This window comes from Oncorhynchus tshawytscha, unplaced genomic scaffold (assembly GCF_018296145.1).
Source record: "Oncorhynchus tshawytscha isolate Ot180627B unplaced genomic scaffold, Otsh_v2.0 Un_contig_2142_pilon_pilon, whole genome shotgun sequence".
Taxonomy (NCBI): domain Eukaryota; kingdom Metazoa; phylum Chordata; class Actinopteri; order Salmoniformes; family Salmonidae; genus Oncorhynchus; species Oncorhynchus tshawytscha.
Window position 1 is genome coordinate 12,526 of NW_024608948.1, and position 15,829 is coordinate 28,354.

Below are 15,829 nucleotides of genomic sequence, written 5' to 3' on the forward strand. Positions count from 1 at the left end.
TCTACTGCAGAGGATAAGTTCATTAGAGTTACCTCTACTGCAGAGGATAAGTTCATTAAGTTCTACTGCAGAGGATAAGTTCATTAGAGTTACCTCTACTGCAGAGGATAAGTTCATTAGAGTTACCTCTACTGCAGAGGATAAGTTCATTAGAGTTACCTCTACTGCAGAGGATAAGTTCATTAGTTACCTCTACTGCAGAGGATAAGTTACAATTTCAAGAACTTACTTCCTACTGCAGAGGATAAGTTCATTGAGTTACCTCATGAGGACTGCCACAGGAAAGGGATAAGTTACCTCTTCTGCAGAGGATAAGTTCATTAGAGTTACCTCTACTGCAGAGGATAAGTTCATTAGAGTTACCTCTACTGCAGAGGATAAGTTACCTCACTTAAGAGTTACCTCTACTGCAGAGGATAAGTTCATTAGAGTTACCTCTACTGCAGAGGATAAGTTCATTAGAGTTACCTCTACTGCAGAGGATAAGTTCATTAGAGTTACCTCTACTGCAGAGGATAAGTTCATTAGAGTTACCTCTACTGCAGAGGATAAGTTCATTAGAGTTACCTCTACTGCAGAGGATAAGTTCATTAGAGTTACCTCTACTGCAGAGGATAAGTTCATTAGAGTTACCTCTACTGCAGAGGATAAGTTCATTAGAGTTACCTCTACTGCAGAGGATAAGTTCATTAGAGTTACCTCTACTGCAGAGGATAAGTTCATTAGAGTTACCTCTACTGCAGAGGATAAGTTCATTAGAGTTACCTCTACTGCTGCAGAGGATAAGTTCATTAGAGTTACCTCTACTGCAGAGGATAAGTTCATTAGAGTTACCTCTACTGCAGAGGATAAGTTCATTAGAGTTACTGCAGAGGATAAGTTCATTAGAGTTACCTCTACTGCAGAGGATAAGTTCTACTGCAGAGGATAAGTTCATTAGAGTTACCTCTACTGCAGAGGATAAGTTCATTAGTTACCTTACATGAAGGTCAGTCAATGTGTACAATTTACCTCTACTGCAGAGGATAAGTTCATTAGAGTTACCTCTACTGCAGAGGATAAGTTCATTAGTTACCTCTACATGAAGGTCAGTCAATGTGTACAATTTCAAGAACTTCTTCCAAGTGCAGTCGCAAAAAATATCAAGCGCTATGATGAAACAGGCTCTCATGAGGACCGCCACAGGAAAGGAAGACCCAGAGTTACCTCTTCTGCAGAGGATAAGTTCATTAGAGTTACCTCTGCTGCAGAGGATAAGTTAGCGTTACCTCTACTGCAGAGGATAAGTTCATTAGAGTTACCTCTACTGCAGAGGATAAGTTCATTAGAGTTACCTCTTCTGCAGAGGATAAGTTCATTAGAGTTACCTCTACTGAAGAGGATAAGTTAGCGTTACCTCTACTGCAGAGGATAAGTTCATTAGAGTTACCTCTACTGCAGAGGATAAGTTCATTAGAGTTACCTCTACTGCAGAGGATAAGTTCATTAGAGTTACCTCTACTGCAGAGGATAAGTTCATTAGAGTTACCTCTACTGCAGAGGATAAGTTCATTAGAGTTACCTCTACTGCAGAGGATAAGTTCATTAGAGTTACCTCTACAGAGGATAAGTTCATTAGAGTTACCTCTACTGCAGAGGATAAGTTCATTAGAGTTACCTCTACTGCAGAGGATAAGTTCATTAGTTACCTCTACTGAGAGGATAAGTTCAATTTCAAGAACTTACTTCTAGTGCAGAGGCAAAAAATAAGTATGATGAAACATTCATGAGTTACCTCTACTGCAGAGGATAAGTTCATTAGAGTTACCTCTTCTGCAGAGGATAAAGTTTCTGCTGCAGAGGATAAGTTAGCGTTACCTCTACTGCAGAGGATAAGTTCATTAGAGTTACCTCTACTGCAGAGGATAAGTTCATTAGAGTTACCTCTACTGCAGAGGATAAGTTCATTAGAGTTACCTCTACTGCAGAGGATAAGTTCATTAGAGTTACCTCTACTGCAGAGGATAAGTTAAGTACCTCTATGCAGAGGATAAGTTCATTAGAGTTACCTCTACTGCAGAGGATAAGTTCATTAGAGTTACCTCTACTGCAGAGGATAAGTTCATTAGTTACCTCTACTGCAGAGGATAAGTTGTTACAATTTCAAGAACTTCTTGCAGAGGATAAGTTCATTAAAAATATCAGGCTCTACTGCATGAATAAGTTCATGAGGACCGCCACAGGAAAGGAAGACCCAGAGTTACCTCTTCTGCAGAGGATAAGTTCATTAGAGTTACCTCTACTGCAGAGGATAAGTTCATTAGAGTTACCTCTACTGCAGAGGATAAGTTCATTAGAGTTACCTCTACTGCAGAGGATAAGTTCATTAGAGTTACCTCTACTGCAGAGGATAAGTTCATTAGAGTTACCTCTACTGCAGAGGATAAGTTCATTAGAGTTACCTCTACTGCAGAGGATAAGTTCATTAGAGTTACCTCTACTGCAGAGGATAAGTTCATTAGAGTTACCTCTACTGCAGAGGATAAGTTCATTAGAGTTACCTCTACTGCAGAGGATAAGTTCATTAGAGTTACCTCTACTGCAGAGGATAAGTTCATTAGAGTTACCTCTACTGCAGAGGATAAGTTCATTAGAGTTACCTCTACTGCAGAGGATAAGTTCATTAGAGTTACCTCTACTGCAGAGGATAAGTTCATTAGTTACCTCTACTGCAGAGGTCATCAAGTACAATTTCAAGAACTTCTTCCAAGTGCAGCAAAAAATTACCTCTATGCATGAGGATAAGTTCATGAGGTTACCTCCACAGGAAAGGAAGACCCAGAGTTACCTCTACTGCAGAGGATAAGTTCATTAGTTACCTCTACTGCAGAGGATAAGTTCATTAGAGTTACCTCTACTGCAGAGGATAAGTTCATTAGTTACCTCTACTGCAGAGGATAAGTTCATTAGTTACCTCTACTGCAGAGGATAAGTTCATTAGAGTTACCTCTACTGCAGAGGATAAGTTCATTAGAGTTACCTCTACTGCAGAGGATAAGTTCATTAGTTACCTCTACTGCAGAGGATAAGTTCATTAGTTACCTCTACTGCAGAGGATAAGTTCATTAGAGATACCTCTACTGCAGAGGATAAGTTCATTAGAGATACCTCTACTGCAGAGGATAAGTTCATTAGAGATACCTCGACTGCAGAGGATAAGTTCATGAGAGTTACCTCTACTGCAGAGGATAAGTTCATTAGTTACCTCTACTGCAGAGGATAAGTTCATTAGAGTTACCTCTACTGCAGAGGATAAGTTCATTAGAGTTACCTCTACTGCAGAGGATAAGTTCATTAGTTACCTCTACTGCAGAGGATAAGTTCATGAGAGTTACCTCTACTGCAGAGGATAAGTTCATTAGAGTTACCTCTACTGCAGAGGATAAGTTCATTAGAGTTACCTCTACTGCAGAGGATAAGTTCATTAGAGTTACCTCTACTGCAGAGGATAAGTTCATTAGTTACCTCTACATGAAGGTCAGTCAATGTGTACAATTTACCTCTACTGCAGAGGATAAGTTCATTAGAGTTACCTCTACTGCAGAGGATAAGTTCATTAGTTACCTCTACATGAAGGTCAGTCAATGTGTACAATTTCAAGAACTTCTTCCAAGTGCAGTCGCAAAAAATATCAAGCGCTATGATGAAACAGGCTCTCATGAGGACCGCCACAGGAAAGGAAGACCCAGAGTTACCTCTTCTGCAGAGGATAAGTTCATTAGAGTTACCTCTGCTGCAGAGGATAAGTTAGCGTTACCTCTACTGCAGAGGATAAGTTCATTAGAGTTACCTCTACTGCAGAGGATAAGTTCATTAGAGTTACCTCTTCTGCAGAGGATAAGTTCATTAGAGTTACCTCTACTGAAGAGGATAAGTTAGTTACCTCTACTGCAGAGGATAAGTTAATTAGAGTTACCTCTACTGCAGAGGATAAGTTCATTAGAGTTACCTCTACTGCAGAGGATAAGTTCATTAGAGTTACCTCTACTGCAGAGGATAAGTTCATTAGAGTTACCTCTACTGCAGAGGATAAGTTCATTAGAGTTACCTCTACTGCAGAGGATAAGTTCATTAGAGACTGCAGAGGATAAGTTCATTAGAGTTACCTCTACTGCAGAGGATAAGTTCATTAGAGTTACCTCTACTGCAGAGGATAAGTTCATTAGAGTTACCTCTACTGCAGAGGATAAGTTCATTAGAGTTACCTCTACTGCAGAGGATAAGTTCATTAGTTCATTAGAGTTACCTCTACTGCAGAGGATAAGTTCATTAGTTACCTCTACATGAAGGTCAGTCAATGTGTACAATTTCAAGAACTTCTTCCAAGTGCACTGCAGAAAAATATCAAGCGCTATGATGAAACTGGCTCTCATGAGGACCGCCACAGGAAGGGAAGACCCAGAGTTACCTCTGCTGTAGGGGATAAGTTAATTAGAGTTACCTCTACTGCAGAGTATAAGTTCATTAGAGTTACCTCTACTGCAGAGGATAAGTTCATTAGAGTTACCTCTACTGCAGAGGATAAGTTCATTAGAGTTACCTCTACTGCAGAGGATAAGTTCATTAGTTACCTCTACTGCAGAGTATAAGTTCATTAGAGTTACCTCTACTGCAGAGGATAAGTTCATTAGAGTTACCTCTACTGCAGAGGATAAGTTCATTAGAGTTACCTCTACTGCAGAGGATAAGTTCATTAGAGTTACCTCTACTGCAGAGGATAAGTTCATTAAGTCTACTTAGAGTTACCTCTACTGCAGAGGATAAGTTCATTAGAGTTACCTCTACTGCAGAGGATAAGTTCATTAGAGTTACCTCTACTGCAGAGGATAAGTTCATTAGAGTTACCTCTACTGCAGAGGATAAGTTCATTAGAGTTACCTCTACTGCAGAGGAGTTATTAGTTCAGGATAAGTTCAATTAGAGTTACCTCTACTGCAGAGGATAAGTTCATTAGAGTTACCTCTACTGCAGAGGATAAGTTCATTAGTTACCTCTACATGAAGGGAGTCAATGTGTACAATTTCAAGAACTTCTTCAACTGCAGAGGATAAGTTATGATGAAACAGGCTCTCATGAGGAGCCACAGGAAAGGAAGACCCAGAGTTACCTCTTCTGCAGAGGATAAGTTCATTAGAGTTACCTCTACTGCAGAGGATAAGTTCATTAGAGTTACCTCTACTGCAGAGGATAAGTTCATTAGAGTTACCTCTACTGCAGAGGATAAGTTCATTAGAGTTACCTCTACTGCAGAGGATAAGTTCATTAGAGTTACCTCTACTGCAGAGGATAAGTTCATTAGAGTTACCTCTACTGCAGAGGATAAGTTCATTAGAGTTACCTCTACTGCAGAGGATAAGTTCATTAGAGTTACCTCTACTGCAGAGGATAAGTTCATTAGAGTTACCTCTACTGCAGAGGATAAGTTCATTAGTTACCTCTACATGCAGAGGATAAGTTCATTAAGTTACCTCTACTGCAGAGGATAAGTTCATTAGAGTTACCTCTACTGCAGAGGATAAGTTCATTAGTTACCTCTACATGAAGGTCAGTCAATGTGTACAATTTCAAGAGCAGTCACAAAAAATATAAGTTGAAACATTGAGGACCGCCACAGGAAAGGAAGACCCAGAGTTACCTCTTCTGCAGAGGATAAGTTCATTAGAGTTACCTCTACTGCAGAGGATAAGTTCATTAGAGTTACCTCTACTGCAGAGGATAAGTTCATTAGAGTTACCTCTACTGCAGAGGATAAGTTCATTAGAGTTACCTCTACTGCAGAGGATAAGTTCATTAGAGTTACCTCTACTGCAGAGGATAAGTTCATTAGAGTTACCTCTACTGCAGAGGATAAGTTCATTAGAGTTACCTCTACTGCAGAGGATAAGTTCATTAGAGTTACCTCTACTGCAGAGGATAAGTTCATTAGAGTTACCTCTACTGCAGAGGATAAGTTCATTAGAGTTACCTCTACTGCAGAGGATAAGTTCATTAGTTACCTCTACATGAAGGTCAGTCAATGTGTACAATTTCAAGAACTTCTTCCAGTGCAGGCAAAAAGTTCTATGATGAAACAGGCTCTCATGAGGACCGCCACAGGAAAGGAAGACCCAGAGTTACCTCTTCTGCAGAGGATAAGTTCATTAGTTACCTCTACTGCAGAGGATAAGTTCATTAGAGTTACCTCTACTGCAGAGGATAAGTTCATTAGTTACCTCTACTGCAGAGGATAAGTTCATTAGTTACCTCTACTGCAGAGGATAAGTTCATTAGAGTTACCTCTACTGCAGAGGATAAGTTCATTAGAGTTACCTCTACTGCAGAGGATAAGTTCATTAGAGTTACCTCTACTGCAGAGGATAAGTTCATTAGAGTTACCTCTACTGCAGAGGATAAGTTCATTAGAGATACCTCTACTGCAGAGGATAAGTTCATCAGAGATACCTCTACTGCAGAGGATAAGTTCATTAGAGTTACCTCTACTGCAGAGGATAAGTTCATTAGAGTTACCTCTACTGCAGAGGATAAGTTAGCGTTACCTCTACTGCAGAGGATAAGTTAGAGTTACCTCTACTGCAGAGGATAAGTTCATTAGTTACCTCTACTGCAGAGGATAAGTTCATTAGAGTTACCTCTCTGCAGGGGATAAGTTCATTAGAGTTACCTCTACTGCAGAGGATAAGTTCCATTAGAGTTACCTCTACTGCAGAGGATAAGTTCATTAGAGTTACCTCTACTGCAGAGGATAAGTTCATTAGAGTTACCTCTACTGCAGAGGATAAGTTCATTAGTTACCTCTACATGAAGGTCAGTCAATGTGTACAATTTACCTCTACTGCAGAGGATAAGTTCATTAGAGTTACCTCTACTGCAGAGGATAAGTTCATTAGTTACCTCTACATGAAGGTCAGTCAATGTGTACAATTTCAAGAACTTCTTCCAAGTGCAGTCGCAAAAATATCAAGCGCTATGATGAAACAGGCTCTCATGAGGACCGCCACAGGAAAGGAAGACCCAGAGTTACCTCTTCTGCAGAGGATAAGTTCATTAGAGTTACCTCTGCTGCAGAGGATAAGTTAGCGTTACCTCTACTGCAGAGGATAAGTTCATTAGAGTTACCTCTACTGCAGAGGATAAGTTCATTAGAGTTACCTCTACTGCAGAGGATAAGTTCATTAGAGTTACCTCTACTGCAGAGGATAAGTCCATTAGAGTTACCTCTACTGCAGAGGATAAGTTCATTAGAGTTACCTCTACTGCAGAGGATAAGTTCATTAGAGTTACCTCTACTGCAGAGGATAAGTTCATTAGAGTTACCTCTACTGCAGAGGATAAGTTCAAGTTCATTAGAGTTACCTCTACTGCAGAGGATAAGTTCATTAGAGTTACCTCTACTGCAGAGGATAAGTTCAGATGTGTACAATTTACCTCTACTGCAGAGGATAAGTTCATTAGAGTTACCTCTACTGCAGAGGATAAGTTCATTAGTTACCTCTACATGAAGGTCAGTCAATGTGTACAATTTCAAGAACTTCTTCCAAGTGCAGTACTGCAAAAAATATCAAGCGCTATGATGAAACAGGCTCTCATGAGGACCGCCACAGGAAAGGAAGACCCAGAGTTACCTCTTCTGCAGAGGATAAGTTCATTAGAGTTACCTCTGCTGCAGAGAGGTTAGCGTTACCTCTACTGCAGAGGATAAGTTCATTAGAGTTACCTCTACTGCAGAGGATAAGTTCATTGCAGAGAGTTACCTCTACTGCAGAGGATAAGTTCATTAGAGTTACCTCTACTGCAGAGGATAAGTTCATTAGAGTTACCTCTACTGCAGAGGATAAGTTCATTAGAGTTACCTCTACTGCAGAGGATAAGTTCATTAGAGTTACCTCTACTGCAGAGGATAAGTTCATTAGAGTTACCTCTACTGCAGAGGATAAGTTCATTAGAGTTACCTCTACTGCAGAGGATAAGTTCATTAGAGTTACCTCTACTGCAGAGGATAAGTTCATTAGAGTTACCTCTACTGCAGAGGATAAGTTCATTAGAGTTACCTCTACTGCAGAGGATAAGTTCATTAGAGTTACCTCTACTGCAGAGGATAAGTTCATTAGAGTTACCTCTACTGCAGAGGATAAGTTCATTAGAGTTACCTCTACTGCAGAGGATAAGTTCATTAGTTACCTCTACTGCAGAGGATAAGTTCATTAGAGTTACCTCTACTGCAGAGGATAAGTTCATAGAGTTACCTCTACTGCAGAGGATAAGTTCATTAGTTACCTCTACATGAAGGTCAGTTCAATGTGTACAATTTACCTCTACTGCAGAGGATAAGTTCATTAGAGTTACCTCTACTGCAGAGGATAAGTTCATTAGTTACCTCTACATGAAGGTCAGTCAATGTGTACAATTTCAAGAACTTCTTCCAAGTGCAGTCGCAAAAAATATCAAGCGCTATGATGAAACAGGCTCTCATGAGGACCGCCACAGGAAAGGAAGACCCAGAGTTACCTCTTCTGCAGAGGATAAGTTCATTAGAGTTATTGCAGAGGATAAGTTCATTAGAGTTACCTCTACTGCAGAGGATAAGTTCATTAGAGTTACCTCTACTGCAGAGGATAAGTTCATTAGAGTTACCTCTACTGCAGAGGATAAGTTCATTAGAGTTACCTCTACTGCAGAGGATAAGTTCATTAGAGTTACCTCTACTGAAGAGGATAAGTTAGAGTTACCTCTACTGCAGAGGATAAGTCCATTAGAGTTACCTCTACTGCAGAGGATAAGTTAATTAGAGTTACCTCTACTGCAGAGGATAAGTTCATTAGAGTTACCTCTACTGCAGAGGATAAGTTCATTAGTTACCTCTACATGAAGGTCAGTCAATGTGTACAATTTACCTCTACTGCAGAGGATAAGTTCATTAGAGTTACCTCTACTGCAGAGGATAAGTTCATTAGTTACCTCTACATGAAGGTCAGTCAATGTGTACAATTTCAAGAACTTCTTCCAAGTGCAGTCGCAAAAAATATCAAGCGCTATGATGAAACAGGCTCTCATGAGGACCGCCACAGGAAAGGAAGACCCAGAGTTACCTCTTCTGCAGAGGATAAGTTCATTAGAGTTACCTCTGCTGCAGAGGATAAGTTAGCGTTACCTCTACTGCAGAGGATAAGTTCATTAGAGTTACCTCTACTGCAGAGGATAAGTTCATTAGAGTTACCTCTTACTGCAGAGGATAAGTTCATTAGAGTTACCTCTACTGAAGAGGATAAGTTAGAGTTACCTCTACTGCAGAGGATAAGTTCATTAGAGTTACCTCTACTGCAGAGGATAAGTTCATTAGAGTTACCTCTACTGCAGAGGATAAGTTCATTAGAGTTACCTCTACTGCAGAGGATAAGTTCATTAGAGTTACCTCTACTGCAGAGGATAAGTTCATTAGAGTTACCTCTACTGCAGAGGATAAGTTCATTAGAGTTACCTCTACTGCAGAGGATAAGTTCATTAGAGTTACCTCTACTGCAGAGGATAAGTTCATTAGAGTTACCTCTACTGCAGAGGATAAGTTCATTAGAGTTACCTCTACTGCAGAGGATAAGTTCATTAGAGTTACCTCTACTGCAGAGGATAAGTTCATTAGAGTTACCTCTACTGCAGAGGATAAGTTCATTAGAGTTACCTCTACTGCAGAGGATAAGTTCATTAGAGTTACCTCTACTGCAGAGGATAAGTTCATTAGAGTTACCTCTACTGCAGAGGATAAGTTCATTAGAGTTACCTCTACTGCAGAGGATAAGTTCATTAGAGTTACCTCTACTGCAGAGGATAAGTTCATTAGAGTTACCTCTACTGCAGAGGATAAGTTCATTAGAGTTACCTCTACTGCAGAGGATAAGTTCATTAGAGTTACCTCTACTGCAGAGGATAAGTTCATTAGTTACCTCTACTGCAGAGGATAAGTTCATTAGAGTTACCTCTACTGCAGAGGATAAGTTCATTAGTTACCTCTACTGCAGAGGATAAGTTCATTAGAGTTACCATTCTACTGCAGAGGATAAGTTCAAGTACTCAGGATAAGAGTTACCTCTACTGCAGAGGATAAGTTCATTAGAGTTACCTCTACTGCAGAGGATAAGTTCATTAGTTACCTCTACATGAAGGTCAGTCAATGTGTACAATTTCAAGAACTTCTTCCAAGTGCAGTCGCAAAAAATATCAAGCGCTATGATGAAACAGGCTCTCATGAGGACCGCCACAGGAAAGGAAGACCCAGAGTTACCTCTTCTGCAGAGGATAAGTTCATTAGAGTTACCTCTACTGCAGAGGATAAGTTCATTAGAGTTACCTCTACTGCAGAGGATAAGTTCATTAGAGTTACCTCTACTGCAGAGGATAAGTTCATTAGAGTTACCTCTACTGCAGAGGATAAGTTCATTAGAGTTACCTCTACTGCAGAGGATAAGTTCATTAGTTACCTCTACTGCAGAGGATAAGTTCATAGAGTTACACTTAAGAGTTACCTCTACTGCAGAGGATAAGTTCATTAGAGTTACCTCTACTGCAGAGGATAAGTTCATTAGAGTTACCTCTACTGCAGAGGATAAGTTCCCAGAGTTACCTCTACTGCAGAGGATAAGTTCATTAGAGTTACCTCCTGCAGAGGATAAGTTCATTAGTTACCTCTACTGAAGAGGATAAGTTCATTAGAGTTACCTCTACTGCAGAGGATAAGTTCATTAGAGTTACCTCTACTGCAGAGGATAAGTTCATTAGAGTTACCTCTACTGCAGAGGATAAGTTTACCTCTTCTGCAGAGGATAAGTTCATTAGAGTTACCTCTACTGCAGAGGATAAGTTCATTAGAGTTACCTCTACTGCAGAGGATAAGTTCATTAGAGTTACCTCTCTGCAGAGGATAAGCAGAGGATACCTCTACTGCAGAGGATAAGTTCATTAGAGTTACCTCTACTGCAGAGGATAAGTTACCTCTACTGCAGAGGATAAGTTCATTAGAGTTACCTCTACTGCAGAGGATAAGTTCATTAGTTACCTCTACTGCAGAGGATAAGTTCATTAGAGATACCTCTACTGCAGAGGATAAGTTCATTAGAGTTACCTCTACTGCAGAGGATAAGTTCATTAGTTACCTCTACTGCAGAGGATAAGTTCATTAGAGTTACCTCTACTGCAGAGGATAAGTTCATTAGAGTTACCTCTTCTGCAGAGGATAAGTTCATTAGAGTTACCTCTACTGAAGAGGATAAGTTAGCGTTACCTCTACTGCAGAGGATAAGTTAATTAGAGTTACCTCTACTGCAGAGGATAAGTTCATTAGAGTTACCTCTACTGCAGAGGATAAGTTCATTAGAGTTACCTCTACTGAAGAGGATAAGAGTTACCTCTACTGCAGAGGATAAGTTCATTAGAGTTACCTCTACTGCAGAGGATAAGTTCATTAGAGTTACCTCTACTGCAGTTACCTCTACTGCAGAGGATAAGTTCATTAGAGTTACCTCTACTGCAGAGGATAAGTTCATTAGAGTTACCTCTACTGCAGAGGATAAGTTCATTAGAGTTACCTCTACTGCAGAGGATAAGTTCATTAGAGTTACCTCTACTGCAGAGGATAAGTTCATTAGAGTTACCTCTACTGCAGAGGATAAGTTCATTAGAGTTACCTCTACTGCAGAGGATAAGTTCATTAGTTACCTCTACTGCAGAGGATAAGTTCATTAGTTACCTCTACTGCAGAGGATAAGTTCATTAGAGTTACCTCTACTGCAGAGGATAAGTTCATTAGAGTTACCTCTACTGCAGAGGATAAGTTCATTAGAGTTACCTCTACTGCAGAGGATAAGTTCATTAGTTACTGCAGAGGAGTTCATTAGTTACCTCTACTGCAGAGGATAAGTTCATTAGAGTTACCTCTACTGCAGAGGATAAGTTCATTAGAGTTACCTCTACTGCAGAGGATAAGTTCATGCAGAGTTACCTCTACTGCAGAGGATAAGTTCATTAGAGATACCTCTACTGCAGAGGATAAGTTCATTAGAGATACCTCTACTGCAGAGGATAAGGTCATTAGAGATACCTCTACTGCAGAGGATAAGTTCATTAGAGTTACCTCTACTGCAGAGGATAAGTTCATTAGAGTTACCTCTACTGCAGAGGATAAGTTCATTAGAGTTACCTCTACTGCAGAGGATAAGTTCATTAGTTACCTCTACTGCAGAGGATAAGTTCATTAGAGATACCAGCCTCCGATTGAAGTCCAAATACATGTTTCACAGAGTTCAAGTAACAGACACATCTCAACATCAACTGTTCAGAGGAGACATGCATGAATCACTGCAAAGAAACCACTACTAAAGGACACCAATAATAAGAAGAGACTTGCTTGGGCCAAGAAACACGAGCAATGGACATTAGACCGGTGGAAATCTGTCCTTTGGTCTGATCAGTCCAAATGTTTGTTTTTTTGATTCCAACCACTGTGAGACGCAGAGTAGGTGAAAGGGTGATCTCTGCATGTGTAGTTCTCACTGTAAAGCATGGAGGTGGTGTGATGGTGTGATGGTTCTTCGCTGGTGACACTGTGATTTATTTACAATTCAAGGCACACTTAACCAGCATGGCTACCACAGTATTCTGCAGTGACACGCCATCCCATTTGGTTTGTGCTTAGCGGAACTAGATGACCTGGCCTCCACAATGACCCGACCTTTACCCAATTGAAATGGTATGGACCGCAGAGTGAAGGAAAAGCAGCCAAGAAGTGCTCAGCACGTGCGAACTCCTTCAAGACTGTTGGAAAAGCATTCCAGGTGACTACCTCATGAAGCTGGTTGAGAGAATGCAAAACTGTCATCAGGGCAAAGGCTGGCTACTTTGAAGAATCTCAAAGATATTTTCATTTGATTAACAGTTTTTAGGTTACTACATGATTCCACGTGTTATTTCATAGTGTTGATGTCTTTGCTATTATTCTACAATGTAGAATAACTAACAGAACTCTGTATACCGTGGTGGAAATATACCAGTCTAGCTTCCTGTCAACGAACAGAACTCTGCTGGTTGTCCTGGTAACAGATACCAGTGGGAAGATCTACTTTATTTGTTCAAACTACAGCACTTACTTTGGTGAGGCAAATCTGATCCTTTCTTCTCTTCTCCTAACTTTTATAAGTTTTATTCTCCAAGAATCTATGTCTAGGTATGTGATCATCCTAGACTTGTCCTCTGCTTTTAACTGCATTCAGCCTCACCTTGTCTGTGACTAACACCCCCCCCCACCTACAGGTGATCCCAGCCTCACCTTGTCTGTGACTAACCCCCCCCCCTACAGGTGATCCCAGCCTCACCTTGTCTGTGACTAACTCAACTAGATGACCTGGCCCCACCACAGGTGATCCCAGCCTCACCTTGTCTGTGACTAACCCCCCACACCTACAGGTGATCCCAGCCTCACCTTGTCTGTGACTAACCCCCCACCTACAGGTGATCCCAGCCTCACCTTGTCTGTGACTAACCCCCCCCACCTACAGGTGATCCCAGCCTCACCTTGTCTGTGACTAAACCCCCCCCCCCACACCTACAGGTGATCCCAGCAGTACCTTGTCTGTGACTAACCCCCCACACCTACAGGTGATCCCAGCCTCACCTTGTCTGTGACTAACCCCCCCCACACCTACAGGTGATCCCAGCCTCACCTTGTCTGTGACTAACCCCCCACACCTACAGGTGATCCCAGCCTCACCTTGTCTGTGACTAACCCCCCCACACCTACAGGTGATCCCAGCCTCACCTTGTCTGTGACTAACCCCCCACACCTTCAGGTGATCCCAGCCTCACCTTGTCTGTGACTAACCCCCCACACCTACAGGTGATCCCAGCAGTCACCTTGTCTGTGACTAACCCCCCCACCTACAGGTGATCCCAGCCTCACCTTGTCTGTGACTAACCCCCCCCACCTACAGGTGATCCCAGCCTCACCTTGTCTGTGACTAACCCCCCCCCCTACAGGTGATCCCAGCCTCACCTTGTCTGTGACTAACCCCCCCCCCCCCCCACCTACAGGTGATCCCAGCCTCACCTTGTCTGTGACTCAACCCCCCACCTACTGTGTGATCCCAGCCTCACCTTGTCTGTGACAAAGGCCAAGCACATCAGAGGACCCCCACAGAACCTTTTACAGGTGATCCCAGCAGTAGGTCCCACTGTTCAGCAAGAATAGGAGCAGGGGTTCAATCTGGCAGCCATTTGGCTGCTGAACTGACAGGTGTCATCAGGCTTCAACAGTAACAGAAGGCCCTTCCTCTGTGGACAGATGGGCCCATCAGGGCTCTGAACAGTGAGGTAAAGGCCCATCATGGGACAGATAAAGGCCCAAGGCTGCACATCAGAGGAGGCCCCCCTGAACACAGAACCTTTTCCTAGGTTTTGAGCTGCTGACCTACTGAAGGAGATATAAGGTCCCACTGTTCAGCAAGAATAGGAGCAGGGCAAGTTTCAATCTGGCAGCCATTTGGCTGCTGAACAGTGGGACAGGTGAAGGCCCATCAGGCTGCTGAACAGTAGGACAGATGAAGGCCCATCAGGCTGCTGAACAGTAGGACAGGTAAAGGCCCATCAGGCTGCTGAACAGTAGGACAGATGAAGGCCCATCAGGCTGCTGAACAGTAGGACAGGTAAAGGCCCATCAGGCTGCTGAACAGTAGGACAGGTAAAGGCCAATTAGGCTGCTAAACAGTGGGACAAGTGAAGGCCCATTAGGCTGCTGAACAGTAGGACAGGAAAGGCCCATCAGGCTGCTGAACAGTAGGACAGGTAAAGGCCCATTAAGCTGCTGAACAGTAGGACAGGTAAAGGCCCATCAGGCTGCTGAACAGTAGGACAGGTAAAGGCCCATCAGGCTGCTGAACAGTAGGACAGGTAAAGGCCCATCAGGCTGCTGAACAGTAGGACAGGTGAAGGCCAATTAGGCTGCTAAACAGTGGGACAAGTGAAGGCCCATTAGGCTGCTGAACAGTAGGACAGAGAGAGGCCCATCAGGCTGCTGAACAGTAGGACAGATGAAGGCCCATCAGGCTGCTGAACAGTAGGACAGGTAAAGGCCCATCAGGCTGCTGAACAGTAGGACAGAGAGAGGCCCATCAGGCTGCTGAACAGTAGGACAGGTAAAGGCCCATCAGGCTGCTGAACAGTAGGACAGGTAAAGGCCCATCAGGCTGCTGAACAGTAGGACAGATGAAGGCCCATTAGGCTGCTGAACAGTGGGACAGGTAAAGGCCCATTAAGCTGCTGAACAGTAGGACAGAGAGAGGCCCATCAGGATGCTGAACAGTAGGACAGATGAAGGCCCATCAGGCCGCTGAACAGTAGGACAGGTAAAGGCCCATCAGGCCGCTGAACAGTAGGACAGGTGAAGGCCCATCAGGCCGCTGAACAGTAGGACAGAAGGAGGCCCATCAGGCCGCTGAACAGTAGGACAGAAGAAGGCCCATCAGGCCGCTGAACAGTAGGACAGGTAAAGGCCCATCAGGCTGCTGAACAGTAGGACATGTAAAGGCCCATTAGGCTGCTGAACAGTGGGACAGGTGAGGGCCCATTAGGCTGCTGAACAGTAGGACAGAGAGAGGCCCATCAGGATGCTGAACAGTAGGACAGATGAAGGCCCATCAGGCTGCTGAACAGTAGGACAGGTAAAGTCCCATCAAGCCGCTGAACAGTAGGACAGGTAAAGGCCCATCAGGCCGCTGAACAGTAGGACAGAAGAAGGCCCAATGCACGGTCAGAC